This window comes from Gadus chalcogrammus, chromosome 3 (genome assembly GCF_026213295.1).
Source record: "Gadus chalcogrammus isolate NIFS_2021 chromosome 3, NIFS_Gcha_1.0, whole genome shotgun sequence".
NCBI classification, from domain to species: Eukaryota; Metazoa; Chordata; class Actinopteri; order Gadiformes; family Gadidae; genus Gadus; species Gadus chalcogrammus.
Genome location: NC_079414.1, coordinates 11077728 through 11095640, shown reverse-complemented (window position 1 = coordinate 11095640; position 17913 = coordinate 11077728).

Genomic DNA, 17913 nt, shown 5'->3' with positions numbered 1-17913 from the left:
TATGAATAGTGCGACATAAATAAAGTTGCTTTGCCTTGCCTTGCCTAATCTAAGCAGAGCACAATGCACTGTATGCCTACTAATCTATATTGGGAAACTCTTAAGAGTGGTGTCTTTGCGATCATATTGCTTTTAGTTCTAATTTCAAACTAATTTGGTCTAATTTGGTATTTTAAACAAGCAAATTACCACACGCATTTATTCACTTTAACGAATTCAGGTTACATCGCAGCTGTCTGTCTAGCTAAAGTAGTCTACTACACGTAACCCCAAAATTTTGAAATTACGCTGATGCACTGAGGTTAGTCAGACATTAGACATAGCCTATACGCTTACTAGTCTGTATTTAGCGCGATGATTGTAGCGCGCTCAGCCTGCAACCATCGGCAGGTCCATGATAGTTTGGGATAAGAGGCGAGGACAGTGTCAGGTGCGTTCCAATCTCCCTCTCCTCCACGCTAAATGCTATTGAAGTAAATATTCAATAAATAAAACACATACAGCAGACTACTATTATACAGTGAAATGTTTATAGTACCGTACATTAAACAATGTTTCCTAAAGACACTCAAAATTAAAAGCCTAGAATATGGAAAAATGTCAGACTAAAAGGGAGGATAAAGGCTACTGAAACGTAACCGCTCTGCTTGGTGTAGCCATCTCTATCTTTACATCTGAAATTGCTCAATGGATTACCCTGGATTAACCTTTATTTCAATATTGTATGCCGTTTAAACATTCTTTCCTTTGAATTGGCTTATGGGGAGACACACATTCACTGTTTAACATGATACCACATGGTTTTACAAACGCATATAGTGTGTAACATAAAATGATATTTAATGTTAATCATTAGGCTTACCTTATCAGTCCTGTCCAGTCCAGTCAGGGGAAGAAGACGACAGCCTCCACGCGGCCTCCCCTGCAAGTAATGAGATATGGTGCAAGACCAGCTCATGAAACTAATGTCGCCACCCAATCGTCACGCTGTCAGATCAGGGCGCAAGAGGCCGGGGGGACGCAAGCTCACGTCAGGGCGGGCAGCCATCCCGACCATCGAGCGCCAGGGCCTGGCAGTGCTCCAGCTAAATGTCGAGGGCCTCACCACCGCCAAACTGGACATCATACGCCACCTCGCCGACTCCCATGAAGTCGCGGCCGTCCTCCTTCAGGAGACGCACTGTGGAAAAGCAGACTTTCTCAGGTTGCCCGGGTTCCACCTCGCCAGCTCCATCCTCAGCAGGCAGCACGGGATGGCCACCTTTGTCAGGTCTGACCTCAGCTGGACAGCCACAGGCCAATCCCCTCCAGGCGTTAGTCTCGAGTGGATGTCCACGAGGATACAGACAACAACGGTTGTGAACGTGTACAAGCCCCCACCATCTGTACTGTCCACATCGGCCCTCCCAATTACCCCGGCACCCGCCATCTACGCCGGGGATTTCAACTGCCAGCACACCGACTGAGGATACTCCCACACAACACCGGATGGGGAGACGCTGAGCGAGTGGGCCTCCAATGCCAACGCCCATCTCCTGTTTGACCCCAAAGAGCCACCAAGCTTCTACTCCTCCAGATGGAACACCTTCACCAACCCAGACCTCGCCTTTGCTGTGTTCCACAGTAAGGACCCGATGCCAGAGAGAAGGGTCATTGACAGGTTCCCCCGATCACACCACCGACCGTCTGTCATCAGAATACCATCACTGGTGCAGCCGGTCGCAGGGAAGCCTGTCAAAAGATGGAATTTCCGGAAGGCCAACTGGCATGCTTTTTCTGTTGACACAGAGAGAAGATCTGTCACCCTCCCGGACCCAGACACTCCTAATGTGGATGCTGCATATGCAGCCGACTGTGAAGTGCTGACAGGGGCAGCGAAGAAAACCATACCACGAGGCTACAATGCAAACTACATCCAACGAGGAGTGCAACCACCTCCTGCGAGCCCACCAGCAGGCTAGCTCTAGAGCTGAAGTGGATGCGACAGCAACGGCACTGCTTGAGAAGCTGGACGCCACTCGCAGGGCTAGATGGACAGAGGTCGTCGAGTCGATTGACTTTACCCACTCCAGCCGTAAAGCGTGGCAGACCATAAACCAGCTCTCAGGAAGAAGTACACCGCCTCCCAAGTGCCCTGTGACAGCAAACGCCATCGCAGCCCAACTCCTGAAAAATGGCCGCTTCCCAGACAAAGAGTTTGCCCGCTCAACATCCTACGAGGTATCCAGTCTCTCTAGGGCGGCCAGTGTCAATGCCAACCTGTCAGGAGATTTCACACCAGCTGAGCTCAAGGACGCTATGGCCAAACTCAAACAAGGCAAGGCACCAGGCTCCGACAACATCCACCCAGAGTTTGTGATCCACCAGAGCGAAATAACATCCGCCTGGCTGTGTGCTTTCTTCTCTGCGTGCCTCCGGAGGTCCAAGCTCCCAAGGGCATGGCGACGGGCCGCTGTCATAGCCCTCTTGAAACCCAACAAACCTGCGGATGACCCCAAGTCCTACAGACCAATCTCGTTGCTGTGCGTCCCTTTTAAAATCCTGGAAAGGATGATACACAGCCGAATTGAGCCAGTAGTTGACTCACAGCTACCGAGGGAACAGGCTGGCTTCTGCCGGGGCAGGTCTACAGTGGACCAGGTAACCCTTCTCACACAAGATCTCGAGGACAGCTTCCAGGCCAAAACCAAAGCTGGGGTGGTTCTACTGGACCTGACTGCTGCTTACGACACCGTCTGGCACCGCAGACTCCACCTGAAGCTGCTGAGAACAATCCCGGACCGTCATATGGTCAACTTCATCATGGAGATGCTGTCAAACCGCAGCTTCATTCTCCAGACCAGTGACGGCCAGCGCAGCAGGCTCAGGAGGCTGAGAAACGGGGTCCCACAAGGGTCTGTCCTCTCACCGATGCTCTTCAACATCTACATCTTTGACCTACCGGTGACGACATCTAGAAGGTATGGATACGCGGATGATCTAGCCATCATGCTACACCGGCCCACATGGAAGGCGGTTGAAGAGGGTCTCAATCAGGACATGGACGTCCTGGCTGCCTACCTTCGAAGCTGGCGACTGCAGCTCAGTAAGGGAAAGACTGTATCAGCAGCATTCCACCTCTGCAACAGGGAAGCAAGAAGGGAGCTGGAGATCTCAGTGGACAACAAACCCCTGGAGTTCCAGCAGGCCCCAAAGTACCTGGGCGTACGCTTGGACAGGACACTGTCCTACAAACAGCATTTGGATGAAGTGAGGGCTAAAGTACCAGCAAAGGTCTCACTCATCCGGCGCCTAGCTGGTACAACCTGGGGGGCCTCGGCCAAGGTTCTACGTATCTCCACACAAGCCCTCGTATTCTCTGCAGCTGAGTACTGTGCCCCAACCTGGAGTAGAAGCCCACATGCCAAGAAGGTCGATACGGCCATCAACAATGCCCTCCGGATCATAAGTGGCTGCCTGAAACCCACCCCCGTGTTCTACCTGCCAGTCCTAGCAGGAATAGCGCCAGCCGGCCTACGGCGAGAGGCCGCTACCCTCGCCCTGGCAAGGAAAGCCCAGGAACACAGCTGGCACCTCCTCCATGAAACCACCACCATGGCAACACCTCCAAGCAGACTCAAGTCCCGCCACCCATACAATCAGGCCGCACAAGAGATGCTTATTTCCATCCCGGAGGATTTGACAACCAAAGCCTGGCTGGCAGCGGCATGGAAGCAGGAGTGGGAGTCAGCAGGACAGACACGCCTACACCATTACATCCAGGATCCTGGAGGTGGCGTTGAGGGAGAAGATCTACCTCGCCGGCAATGGACCCTCCTGAACCGCCTTCGTACAGGGGTTGGCTGCTTCAAAGCATCCATGAAGAAGTGGGGCCTAACAGACAGTGCAGCGTGTGAGTGCGGGGAGCCTGAGCAGACTGCCGACCACATCATCACCACCTGTCCCCGGCATAGACCACCCTCAGAGGAGGGCCTCTTCCAAGTGGGACCTGAGACGAGGGAGTGGCTACACGACACGAAGTTGGACATATGAAGACGATACACGAAAGAGAGATCAGTCCTGTAATTGTGTATAGGCTGCAGCACCAATACCTGATATTAGAGCATCACGCATAACTTAATGCAGGGCAGTAAGACTGCATTCCAATGTCTGGTATTCAAAGATGATATAAAGTAATGTAGAACTTTTGCTTTTCTTTGTTGCACTGTAGGTAATTAATGCATTATCTAACATATATAACTGTATTAAAGGCCTATCTTTAATTCAAAACACGTAGGCATATTGAAGCTCAATCAAGACTTGCCCTACTCTGACCACTTTTAAAACAAGACTCAAGGCTTTTCTGTTTGCTTTAGCTTTCTGCTAAATCTTAAATACGTTGTACTTTCTACAATGCATTTCTTAATTTTGCTATTTAATCTATTATTTAATTTGATTGCATGCATTTTTTTAGAAATCGCCTTTAAAAACTTGAAAACTTGCCATATTTGATCTTCAGACCAAGCTGAACAAACGTGCCAAACAGCTTTTTCTAATTCCAAACCGTTTGGCCGTGGCAGCCAATCATACTTGACAGCAAAGCCGCCTAACAGGAAGTAAGCCTGTTCTCAGCAACTCTTTAACATATCATAGTCAAACTTGCTTCACAGACTCATGACATCATTCTGGGGACAGTCAAACAATTTGGTGACCTTTCACCTCAGGGGGACGTCAAACAACAATGACTTTATTTAGCAATCCGCCCAATTACAATAAAAACTGCAATTCTTGCAGCATACTCGCATAACACTGTAGTTCATTCCACCAGCTGTCATTATTACCGATTACGTCCGTCAGGCAGACTTAGTTTATCGAGTCCCATTATGCTTGACACCCACATTGCTGCATGCAGCTATATTTGGAAACGTTTTCTTCATAAAACGTGCCAGACAGATTTTGTATACATTTTATTCCTTAGTAATTAACTACATGGGTATGCCGTCTTTCAGAACCTTTCATTACCGGCACTAAAGAGAGAGTGCATCCTCATTGTACCCAGCACTTATAAAAATTGACTTCTGAATGCATCTCTTTCCCCAGCCCATTTCAAACCAAACTGACGCCCATGGCCATAGTGTCACCAGACTCTTATTTTACTGGTTGCAAAACAAATGCTACCATAGAGAGGAATGTAGGCCTACGTAGGCTACATGATACAAAGTAACTGGCTGCGGTCAAGGGCAGACCTGCGTGAGCTGTTCAATGTTAATTTGTTATTTGGCAACAGCCCAGCCCTAGTCCAGTTGCGGAACTGATTGTGTTTGGGGAGCCATATAAATGGAAGTAAAGAAATCAGAATCTGTCGACAATTGGTAGCTTTTTCCTCTTGTTGATTGGAGCGATATGATAGGCTATTTATCACTCCTGCACGAACTTCAATGAAGCAGCACTCTGATCCAGAACATATCATCTTGCATCCCTCGCAATTTCACTTACATTTTTGTTTGTGTGTACACATCATAGGAACTGATGCATTTGCCAACCCGGTATCACGCGATTGCGTGCTCATGCGCACGAACGTTAATCTATTGAAGCGTGTTCCAGAGTACGATAGTCCGACTTTTTGCGTGCTACACAGAACGAAATGTAAACCAATGCTTTCTGAATGGGAGTGCTGTCAGACAATGAACGTGCTCCACAAAACGGTACGAGAGAGAGAGAAAGAGAGAGAGGGAGGGACAGAGAGAGAGAGAAAGAGCGAGAGAGAGGCTTCAGAAAGGGTGTGCACAGAAAGTACAGTGCAACCTAGTTAAGTTTATGCCAAAACCACAAATTCTATATGTATATATATATCTATATATATTGCCTAATTATATATATAGCCTATATATATGTATAGGCTATATATATAATTAGGCTCTAATCATATTATTTAGCGTGTAATGAGACAATCTATAGCCAAATTGTCGAAGATGCCCGAGAATCTCCGGGGATATCAGCATGGGAAATCGGCGAATCAGACCTATGAACCTATAAAGAAAGACGTCATCTCAAGCGGGAGAGAACGGTGCTGGTTTGTGTCACGGTTTGCGGTGCTGGTTTGTGTCACGTAAGTACAGTGCCGTGTTCCAATACCCGTACTGTTCGTACTTACTAGCCAAAATTTGAGTACGCAGTACGTTCCAATTCAGATCCGGCGAAAATAAGTATACTTCAAGGACCCGGATGCCGTACTCAAAACGGGCTAATCGTGAAGTGTGGATCGAAGGACACTCCCCGTACTCAACGGCAGCCATCTTAGCTACGTAGCGAAAGAGGCGGAGCCAGGCTGAGCCAAAGTCGGCGCATTTCCTTATGGAGCTCCGTACAGATCATTCATTGTTGAAAATTGTCTGTGATAACTAACAAATGACAGCTTTTGGCCACCCGTTTCTACTTCAAATTGTCTGTGATAACTAACAATACGACAGCTTTTGGCCACCCGTTTCTACTTTCACCTTTGATACTGAGAAATTGTGACAGTACACGGATATATTAAATGCAGGTGCGCTGCTCTGTAGGCAAACCGCGAAGGAAAAAAGGGTAGCTGCTTCATCTGTTCTTTTTAGAATTGTATGTCTTGATGTTTATTTTATCTAGCCATCTATTCTCTTCTTTTTGGCTACGTGAATGAACGTCCGCGTCGATGCCTCGATCGCAAGTCCAGTGTCGCGAGCGGACGTTGCCATGACATCTAGAAATCATACCGGGTTGGGTGGGTTGTAGTGAGTGTAACATAATTCATCTACAGTATTTTGTTATGTGTTGTTCTTTCAATTGTGTTAGGCATGTCGTTTACTATCTTGGTGGTTCAGGGATCGCTGTCCCTTTTAAGGATTACGAGCGTCTCATGACGTCAGAGCCCATGCTGGATTTGTTTACCTTCAGCACATTTTGATTTCCTGTTTCTCTCTTACTAAATAAACGAGTCACACAACTGTGTGCTCAACGTGCGAAATTGTATCTCTCACTTATGGCAATTTCCACAGGGTTATCATTAATATTGATGCGTAGGGGTTGTTTATAATTCGTGAATAATATTGTTTAGACCACGGTCTGGGGGAATACTCTGATTCTGATTGGCTGCAGTGCGTGCATTAACTCCTGATATAACCCTACAGACACCTGCTAAGTATTTCCAGTCAGTGTTTAGATTCTCTGCCCGATATTTCCCACCACTATACTCGGGCCGGGCCTTTGATCGAGCGTTTTTATTTTTATTTTACCATTGGTTTATTGGCCTAATCTGAGGAGAAATCTATGCCATAAACAGAAATATTATAGGCCTTTATTACACGGGTCTTCTCAATGCCTTGGAACGCTCCGTTCATGGGTAGTAGTCCGGTGACTTGTCTATCCCAGCGTCTTCCGTTGCTAAGCGACGTCACCGTCTTTGCGGACAAATTATTTCTCTGCTGATCAACACTACGAATGGCCAAAAGACTTGTATCCCCCCCCCCCTTAAATAAATACTATGGCAGAATTATTATTATTATTATTATTCTCATTCAACTTGAACATGTGTTTTTACAGTAGAGTGGTGGAGGGATGACGTATGTTGGCCAACCCGGAAGTGAGCGTCGCCCTGGATTCCCTCGACAAAAAGCCAACGGGTTTTGCCATTGGATTTTGGATTATTGCTGAAACATTTGCATCTTTGAAGCACCTCCTCAAAAACTGAAAATAAATAAATATATAAAAATAACCGTGCTCCAAAGAACGAAATGTAAACCAATGCATTCTGAATGGGAGTGTTTCTCTGATTTTTCCATGCTACACAGAACGAAATGTAAACCCATGCAAATAAAGACTTCATGGTCATAATAATTGAAATATCATTAATATCCTGAGTGTGTAGGGTGGTATTCAATTTCTATCAATGGGGCTGCATCCAGTCACTTGACCGTTATGGTTGCTATGGTGGTTGCTACATTTGAGAACCCCTTTTATCAAAGGGGGTCTCAAAGGACTCATACGCTTCAACCTGTGGCTCCAGCCCTACAGGAAATGACTCAGCAAGTGCTCCATCTCGTTGCACCTGCACCGAGCGGCTCGCTTGCAAGATTTTGGCCTGAAGTTCTTCCCAGACCTACACCCTAGCCATCCAACATGCATATCTGAGAATCAGGCCTCTCTTTAATAATGACAAAAAGTTATGAGAGAAATACACATGAACTTTTGTTATCTCATAAGCGGCGTGGTGCCGGCTCCTTTTGGCCTTTTGACCCCAGACTTCTGGGGGAATAGCTGAATCAATTCATTAGTCAATCAAAAGTATGTAAATATCTTCCCGGTGGCGTAAGAGGTCGAACAAGGTGTCCTTCAACATCTACGCTTCCAGGCGATTGCAACGGTGCCACACATGAGCATATTCGAACATGTTTAATGGTAGTAATTAGCTGTCGAAATTGGAGGCCTTAATCAATAATGAATAATAATTGCTTCCCGATTTAAAATTGTGACAAATTACATGTTATTTAGCATCTACACGTTGAGCTGAGTCCAATGACACCAAGCATGCGGGTGGTAACATGTATTTTACATGGTACACCTAGGTCTAGGACATGATCTCGGTGTAGCAAGAGGGCGAGCTTGATCTCATTGGACTCAGCTTAACGTGTAGATGCTAAATAACATGTAATTTGTCAGAAATCTCCATCGGGAAGCAAATCTATAGCTGGTCATTATTGATAAAGGCCTCCAAAATCGACAGCTAATTACTACCCCGAAACATATTCAAATATGATCATGTGTGGCACTGTTGCAATCGCCTCGAAACGTAGATGTCAAAGCACACCTTGTTTGCTCCGTTACGCCACCGGGAAGATATTTTCATACTTCTAATGGATTGATTCATATTTTAAGGTTCTCGGAGTGAGACTTTAAGCGGCTGCAGCAGAAGTGTTGAGACGAAAGATGATATCAAGACATTTATAGAATATTCCCATTCACATTATGATTCTTCGTCATAACATCCGACCAAACATCCTTCACATTCACCAAGCGAAGATTATGAAAGTCCAGGCCCCACCTTCCTGCACTCGGGGTCCGACTGGGCCAAGTTTCAGGCAGGAAGGGCCTCCCCTTCCTGCCCTCGGGGTCCGACCGGGCCAAGTTTTGGTGCGGGGGTCCCAGTTAGGCCCTAGAATAAGGTATTCAAATTTCAGGGCGGTAGGACCTTCCTATCTCAAAAACTGATTTTTCCATCACATTCTGAACCATTAGGTCTTGCAGGCAACACTTCTGAGGGGCTTTCTCCAAATGACAGTCCATTTGGGAAAACTTTTTTTCTCCAAGGGCTAGAACTCCAAATCTTGGATATGTCGTTCTCGGGGCCCCGGGAAATGTGTGTAAACATTTAAGTATCCCTGGCTATCTCGAAAAGGCCGGAAAAGGGGCGTGACCTCCAACAGTACAGTAAATGTAGATCAGACAGAGGTTAGTTTCTAGTCCCCATTTTTTGTGGGATGGAGGTGTACATTTGTGGCTTAAGGTGTGTAGACACAGCTGGCCTGTGGCCACGTTTTTGAAGTCTGGGGTCAAAAGGTCAAAAGGAGCCGGCACCACGCCGCTTATGAGATATTAAAAAGTTAATGTGTATTTCTCTCATAACTTTTTGTCCTTATTAAAGAGAGGCCTGATTCTCAGATATGCGTGTTGGATGGCTAGGGTGTAGGTCTGGGAAGAACTTCAGGCCAAAATCTTGCAAGCGAGCCGCTGGGTGCAGGTGCAACGAGATGGAGCACTTGCTGAGTCATTTCCTGTAGGGCTGGAGCCATAGGTTCAAGTTCAAGTGTGTACTTTATTGTCAAAAATCTACGTAACAGGGTTAGCACAGAAGTTTGAAATTGCGTTTGACCAGTCTCCAATGTGCAGTTTAACTAAAAACATTTAAATAAGACATTGACAATACTCTCACTCACACACACACACACACACACACACACACACACACACACACACACACACACACACACACACACACACACACACACACACACACACATAGCAGCAGAAGTACAATCAGTGGTCACAAGGTGCAACAGTAAAGTAAAGTGCAACAGTAAAGTGCCAGTGGCATGGTGAAGTGACTATGGAATGTTCATGTGGTTTTCTTCAGTGTGTTGATGAGTCTGATGGCTTGTGGAAAGAAGCTGTTACTCAGTCTGCTTGTGCGGGACCGCAGGTTGCGGTACCGCTTCCCTGATGGTAGAAGGGAGAACAGACTGTGTGCTGGATGAGTTGTGTCTTTGATGATGTTCATTGCCCGCTTGGAACAGTGTGAAGTGTACAGTTCCTGAATGGCTGGTAGGGGTGACCTGATGATCTTTTCTGCTGTCCTCACCACCCTCTGCAGTGCCTTCTTGTCTGCAGCTAGACAGCTGCCGTGCCAGACAGAGACGTTGCTGGTCAGGATGCTCTCAATAGCACCTCTGAAGAAGGTGGTGAGGGCAGAAGTGGGGAGGTCAGCTCTTCTCATCCTTCTCAGGAAGTGGAGTCGTGTCTGCGCCTTCTTGACCAGCGCGGTGGTGTTGGTAGTCCATGAGAGGTCATTCGTGATGTGCACTCCCAGGAACTTTGTGCTTTTCACAGACTCTACTGCACTGCCGTTGATGATGAGTGGGATGTGTGTTGGTTGTTTCTTCCTGAAGTCTACAGTAATTTCTTTTGTTTTGTTGACGTTGAGAAGCAGATTGTTCCTCTCACACCAGTTGATGAGTAGCTGTACCTCCTCTCTGTATGCTGAGTCATCATTGTCTTTGATGAGGCCCACCACTGTTGTGTCATCTGCAAATTTGATGATGTGATTCGTTTCAAATTTGGCACAGCAGTCGTGGGTCATCAGCGTGAACAGCAGGGGGGATAGCACACATCCTTGCGGCACCCCCGTGTTTATGATGGTGGTCGCTGAGGAGTTGTTTCCGACTCTGACTGTCTGCAGTCTGTTTGTAAGAAAGTCCAGCAGCCAGTTGCACAGTGAAGTGCTGATGCCTATTGTACTCAGCTTGTCCACCAGATGTTAGGGAATGACGGTGTTGAACGCAGAGCTGAAGTCTATGAACAGCATCCGCGCGTGACTGTTTTTGTTCTCCAGATGAGCCAGGCAGAGGTGGAGTGCTGTTGCTATGGCGTCATCAGTGGAGCGCTTGGGGCGGTAGGAAAATTGGTATGGATCCAGAGTAGTGGGGAGGGTGGATGTTAGGTGGAAGCGTATGCGTCCTTTGAGACCCCCTTTGATATATGAGACCTCAAAGTACAGCTTACTTAAATGTTGTCGACCTGCAGTCACCTATTGCATCACTTCCTAGGGCTTCGGCCTCCTAATTGATCATTGTAGTATAATTGAATGCCCTCTTTCATATATATGATACCTCCACCACTGGGACGTGGCAACAATTCTCCAAATCCATATGGGGAGGGGGGGGTGATGCTTGTGGACAGTAGGGTTGTACACTAGACATAAATAGGAAGCAAACTCAGGAGAAGGAATGACCTCTCATAAATATATATTTAATAAATTGTTTCAAATAACCCTGCCTCGTTAAATCACTAAGCTTGGTGTTTTGCTTTCAAAAATAGGTTATAGAAGTCTAAACTGCAGAAAAATAAAAACATCCAAGCTGCCTTTTAAGGATACCTTGGAATATCTGTCTATTTTTTAACCATCGGACCCTAGTTTACGACAAAAACAACACAATGGACGGCAGCTCCTTTGCCGCGTGGTTTTTAGAGCCATGTAAGGATTAGAGGGGCTGGTCGATAGCAACCACCATAGCAACCATGACGGTCAAGTGACTGGATGCAACCCCGTTGAAAAAAATAGAATACCACCCTACACACTGAGGAGAATAATGATATTTAAATTATTATGACCATGAAGTCTTTATTTGCATGGATTTACATTTCGTTCTGTGTAGCATGGAAAAATCGGAGAAACACTCCCATTCAGAATGCATTGGTTTACATTTCGTTCTTTGGAGCACAGTTATTTTTATTTATTTATTTATTTTCAATTTTTGTGGAGGTGCTTCAAAGATGCTAATTTTTCTGCAATAATCCAAAATCCAATGGAAAAACCCGTTGGCTTTTTGTCAAGGGAAACCCAGGTCGACGCTCACTTCCGGGTTGGCCAACATACGTCATCCCTCCACCACTATATACTGTAAAAACACATGTTCAAGTTGAATGATAATGCATGAATCTATTCATGCTATTCATGACAATTATTTTGGCCATGGTGGATCCAGATCTGCTCTGGAGCATTTCTGCACCTCGGGTAACAGTGCAGGGTTGCCAGGTCCTGCCTGCAAAAAACGTCCTGCCCACATACCGTTCAAAATCCACCCAAAATGTCCGAGAAGCAGCCCAAGTTGTTGTTTTAGCAGCGAAAGGCATTGTGTGTGTGTGTGTGTGTGTGTGTGTGTGTGTGTGTGTGTGTGTGTGTGTGTGTGTGTGTGTGTGTGTGTGTGTGTGCGTGTGTGTGTTAGCGTGCGTGCGTGTGTGTGTGTGTGTGTGTGTGTATGTGCTTAGCACGCTATTTTATGTTGAAATGCAACGTAATCCAGTGTTCACGAAAACGTACACTGTCAACGTATGCTTTTGGCGACTGGGTTGGCTCTCAGATAAACGGGTTTCTAACAAGATGATATTTTAGCGTCACAGGGTTTGGGAGGAAGGGGCGGGCCTTCTGAGAGGGGGTTCCGGGCATAGTTCCGGGGGTTTCCTTCCGGGCGGGAGTTTTGGTTGTTGTAGTTTTCCGGTGGAGCTGTGCCTGCCTGTCCGATTGTGGAATCCAATAAACCTGCTATCAAGCTTACTTCGCTCAATACCTCGCCTGTGGTTATTACAATATCATTAAAAGTTACATAAAGTAACGGTTTAATAACACAAACGCAGGAAACACGTGAGCTGCTAGTTTAGCGAAAGCAGCATCCCTAGCAACCTGACGTTGTTGAAACATGCGAGCGAGACGATTCAATCTTCCTAATAACTATAAAACTAAAGATCAGACACAATCACTGACTGAAGATTATGCAAGGAAAATTTACATTTCTCGCTAGAAATGTCATTAGAAACACGTTTAATGGTGTATCTGTCCTAAAATATTGCATTTCCCATTCAGATAATAACGATTAATATGGCTACGCGCGTCCCGAGCAACCACGAGCGTCAACGAGCGTAAAGTTCCCAGATTCAGCGCTGGAAACCACTGTGGAAGCCTACCCCACACTGGAAAAGTCCAAACTGAAGACAGAATTGTCCCTGCTCTATGAAAATGAAGAGTTCAAGGCTTGCAGTGGCGCATTGGCTCTCTTCCAGGTTTTCATGGAAAACAACCTTCAGGACACATTCAGCGAGACTGTAAGTCTTTTAGAGATTATCATCACCACACCGATGACCACAGCAGAATCAGAGAGGTGCTTCTCTACTTTAAAGAGGATAAAAACATTCCTTAAGAACACCATGGCACAAGACCACCTGAACGCACTGGCTATGCTCTCCATGGAGAAAAACCTGATACAGAACATTCCTGACTTTAACACCAAAGTCATTGAGAAGTTTGCCACTCAGAAAGACAGAAGAGCAAAGTTAATGTACAAATAAGAGCACTCACTCCCTCACACACATACTCTGAAACTCACTCACACACACTCTCTCAAATTCACTCACTCACACACTTTCAAACTCACACACTCACTCACAAACTCACTCACACACTCTCAAACTCCCTCACTCACTCACAAACACACTCACTCACACACTCTCTCACTCACTCACTCACTCACTCACTCACAAATAAACAAACAAACAAACACACTCACTCACTCACAAACACACTCACACATATACTCACTCACATATACACACTCACCCACTCATACAACTCAGTATTTACACACAGTCCCCAGGTTTCAAGGGAGTGAGACATAAATGATGATTAGACTCCAATTGGTACATTCTATGTTCCTATAACAGTTTTTCTGTGTATAGTTAACTTTAATCATCCACCTGTAAATATTACAATAATATACAATGATATTGTAATTTTGTACCAAGAGTATTCACTAATATATTTAAACCAATTGTTACATTTTATGTCCCTGACACAGTTTTTCTTTGTATATAGTTATTTTTAATCATCATCCACTTGTAAATGTCTCTCAAGAACTTGAATTTTGTATTAAGAGTATTCACTAATATTCATCTCATATCATGGTCTTTATCGGTCAAACTGTTGTTTTTAAAGGGCAATTAAATAATTATTGTTTATCCCTAAAACAATGGTATCTTTTGGTTTGGGATCTTTTATTGGGATGGTTACCGAAAGCTTCTAGCACCTATAGCCCCACCTAGAATATTTTTCACAAGCCGCCACTGCATGGGTGTATTAGTGTGACGCGTTCTTATTAGCTGATGTTAACTGAGAGGTGATCCACCTGTCAGTTTTTTGACTAGCGAACCACACCTCCTGCTGTCAGTCCGCCGCCCCCCAGGACGGCACTCCAGGTATTGGAGATTATATATGCTCCCTCATCTCTGTTCATCGTCTTCGGGCTCCACTTTCTTATTTCAATCGCCTCCTTTATCCAACGGAGGTATCGGTTGTTTTCCTGCTTAATGACTCTGGCATTGTCCCAATCCATGATATGGTTCTCTCTTTTGCAATGCTCCGTTATGGCTGATTTGAGGTTTTCTTGCTGGTCCTTGTCCTTTATTGCTCTTGTTTGTTTCTGAGGTGTCTCCTTTTCATCTTTTTATGTTCTTTTTTTCGTCCTTTTGGTGAACTAGCAGCTGTGGTAGTTTTGTTGTGTGGTTTTACCGGTGTGTTGATTTGGTGCTTTTTCATGACCCTCTGGATGTGCTCAGTGACCCGTCTGATGTATGGCAGTGTCACTGCTCCTCTGCTCTCCTTTTTTTGTTCCATATGTTTTTTAGTTTTCTTTGTTTGTGTTTCCTCTTTTTCTTTTACCTGCTGCGTTCCTTTCTGTATTGCCCATTGTGGATACTGACATGTTTTCAGTGCATTCTGTATATGTTGCTCCTCCTGTGCTCTGTCCTTGGGATCCGTTGTAACCCTGCGTTCACACCAAAAGATGCATTTGCTGCCCGAACGCGTTGACGCCTGAGTTTTGCGGCGCGTCAAATCAAGTTTTGCGGCGCGTCAAACTTTTGACGCGCGTCAAAAGTTGAAATATTTCAACTCGAGCAGCATTTGACGCGCCGCAAAATACGTGAACGCGCCCTCCGCCCGTGCCCGTCAGCGGGCACGGGCATGCCGCGCCGCAAATCAGATTTTGACGCGCGTCAAATCAAGTTTTGCTGCCCGTTTTCTCGGCAGCAAATGCATCGGCAGTAAAGCAGCAACGCGTCTCTACATTCACTTTGAATGGGATCACGACGCGCGTCAACTTTTTGCATCTTTTGGTGTGAACGCAGGGTTAAAGCTGCCCGTTCATCCAGTGTTCTAACCACTGATAGTTTATGTGCTATTGGGTATTCTGATGTCCAAAGTAGGTATTTGTCTGTGTGCATCGGTTTCCTATAGATTTTTATTTTGATGTCTCCTTCAATCGTGTGGTGGATTCTTATGTCCAAAAAAGCTATGGTTCTGTCTGTTTCTTCTTCATGTCTGAACTTTATGTTGCGATATATGTTTCTGTGATAAAAGAAAACTATAAATATGTATCTCAAGTGTAGACACAATGAATGCATTACAACTATTTAATTAAATACATTCAATGTAATACAAGACATCAGGGTTCAATATAGAGAACAAGAGTCCTTGGATGACGTAGATGGGTAAACATAAACCAGGAATGCAGTATAAGGCTTCATTCTGATACGAATATGCTTGGTTTTATGACATTGCTTTTCTTTGTTGTGTGACATATTGCATCATATAGCTTCATGTGGAATGCTGTAATCAATATTATGCCCTTCTTCAATTAAAAAAAAATTGGCTTATTCAAACGTAAACAGAACACCCTGCAATGCACACATTGGTATAACTGCTATAAAATGAGAAGTGGTCCACCTCTCATTATTTATTTACCTCTTATTACCGATTCCATTCCTACACATTAGACTATAACCTACCCTGTTGAACTGTTGCAAGTAATTTAATTTAACTTTTATTTTGTGAAGATAATGACCATTGAATTGAAATGTAAGAGTGGCTCCAGTGGGCTACCAGCTGCTTTAAAGGAACACATAAAGGTAGGCCTGGAGTTGATCAGATATTTTTTAAATGTCCCTTTGTGCGTGGGACTAATTGCCCTTGAGTTAAGATTTCAGATTTAGGTTTCTATATAGGGTACTTGCAATATAATAGAGAGGCCAGAAGAGGGCTGTAGTACCTTACAGACTGTCCAAAACTTCTGGACTTATGTGATCGAGTTACTCTCGCGAGGGAGGTCACACTCTTACCCCCAGACTTCGCCTTCCCTCCCAAACAAACAGAAATAGCTCCTATATTATAATACATTCATAGCATTCATAAAAACAAGAGAGGAAGCGGAAAGACAGTGAAAATGAGGAAGAGGGAGAAGGAAGGAGGTCAGACAGACAAGAGAATCACAGTTTTTGTCTGTTTGGCCAAAGGGAGCAGTCTTAAGTGATGCCAAATAGTCGCCTTTAAAAGTGTGGGTTAAAGTAGATCAAAGAAGAAATTAAGATATGTTCTTTTGTCCCCCCATTTAACCTTTTTTCCCTGGAAAGGATGTTCCCCATCACAGTTCTTTGGTATGTTAGCCTCGAGTTTTGCTTCAATGTCGTTGCATACGATTCCAGTTTCAGCAAATTCCTTGTTGAGCTCTGTGTAGCTCCCTGTAGCTGATTGCCGTCATGCCTCGTTTGGAGTTCCAAGGGGCCTACCCAGATGGTTCATTAACAACAAGAAAAATGACTTTTACTTTCCCCAACCATTGAGTTCCCCATCTGCCCCCAGACATTACCCCAACAACTAGGATGTTGCAAGGGAAAACTTCCTAGCTCTGATATGTCTACCAGCATGAACTTCACCCTGAAGAGATCTGTAGTAGAAAAGTAACCCTGTTGTGGTGAATAAATAACTTGCTAGGGCAAGTGATGGTTTAACAACAAATATCTGTCTGTTTAACCACATTTTGCACACACACACACACACACACACACACACACACACACACACACACACACACACACACACACACACACACACACACACACACACACACACATGAGGGGCCGCCTGGGACAGAATTCATGCTTGGTCTTACACACGCTATTATAATCTCTCAATTACACCAGTATACTCATACACACACAGTATTATACTCCTTTTACATGTATGTATGAGAGTGTAAGGTACTGTATGTGAGAGAGTATAGTAGTGTATGTTAGAGTATAGTTGTTCATGCAAGAGATTATAGTAGTGTATGTGAGAGAGAATAGATGTGTATGTGAGAGAGTATAGTAGTGTGTGAGAGAGCATATACAATAGTTGTGTATGTGAGAGAGTATAGTACTGTACGTTAGAGAGTATAGTTGTTCATGCAAGAGATTATAGTAGTGTGTGTGGGAGAGTATAGTTGTTTATGCAAGAGAGTATAGCAGTGTGTGAGAGAGAATAGTAGTGTATGTAAGATAATATAGTAGTGTGTGTCAGAGAGTATATATATTTATGCAAGAGAATATTTTAGTGTGTGTGAGAGAGTATCGTTGTTAATGCGATAGACTATAGTAGTATGTGTGAGAGAGTATAGTAGTATGTGTGAGAGAGTATAGTAGTGTGTGTGAGAGTTTGAATGAAACGGAAGTGAGTTTGAATGAAACGAAGAGAGTTTGAATGAAAAGGAAGTGAGTTTGAATGAAACGGAAGAGAGTTTGAATGAAAAGGAAATGAGTTTGAATGAA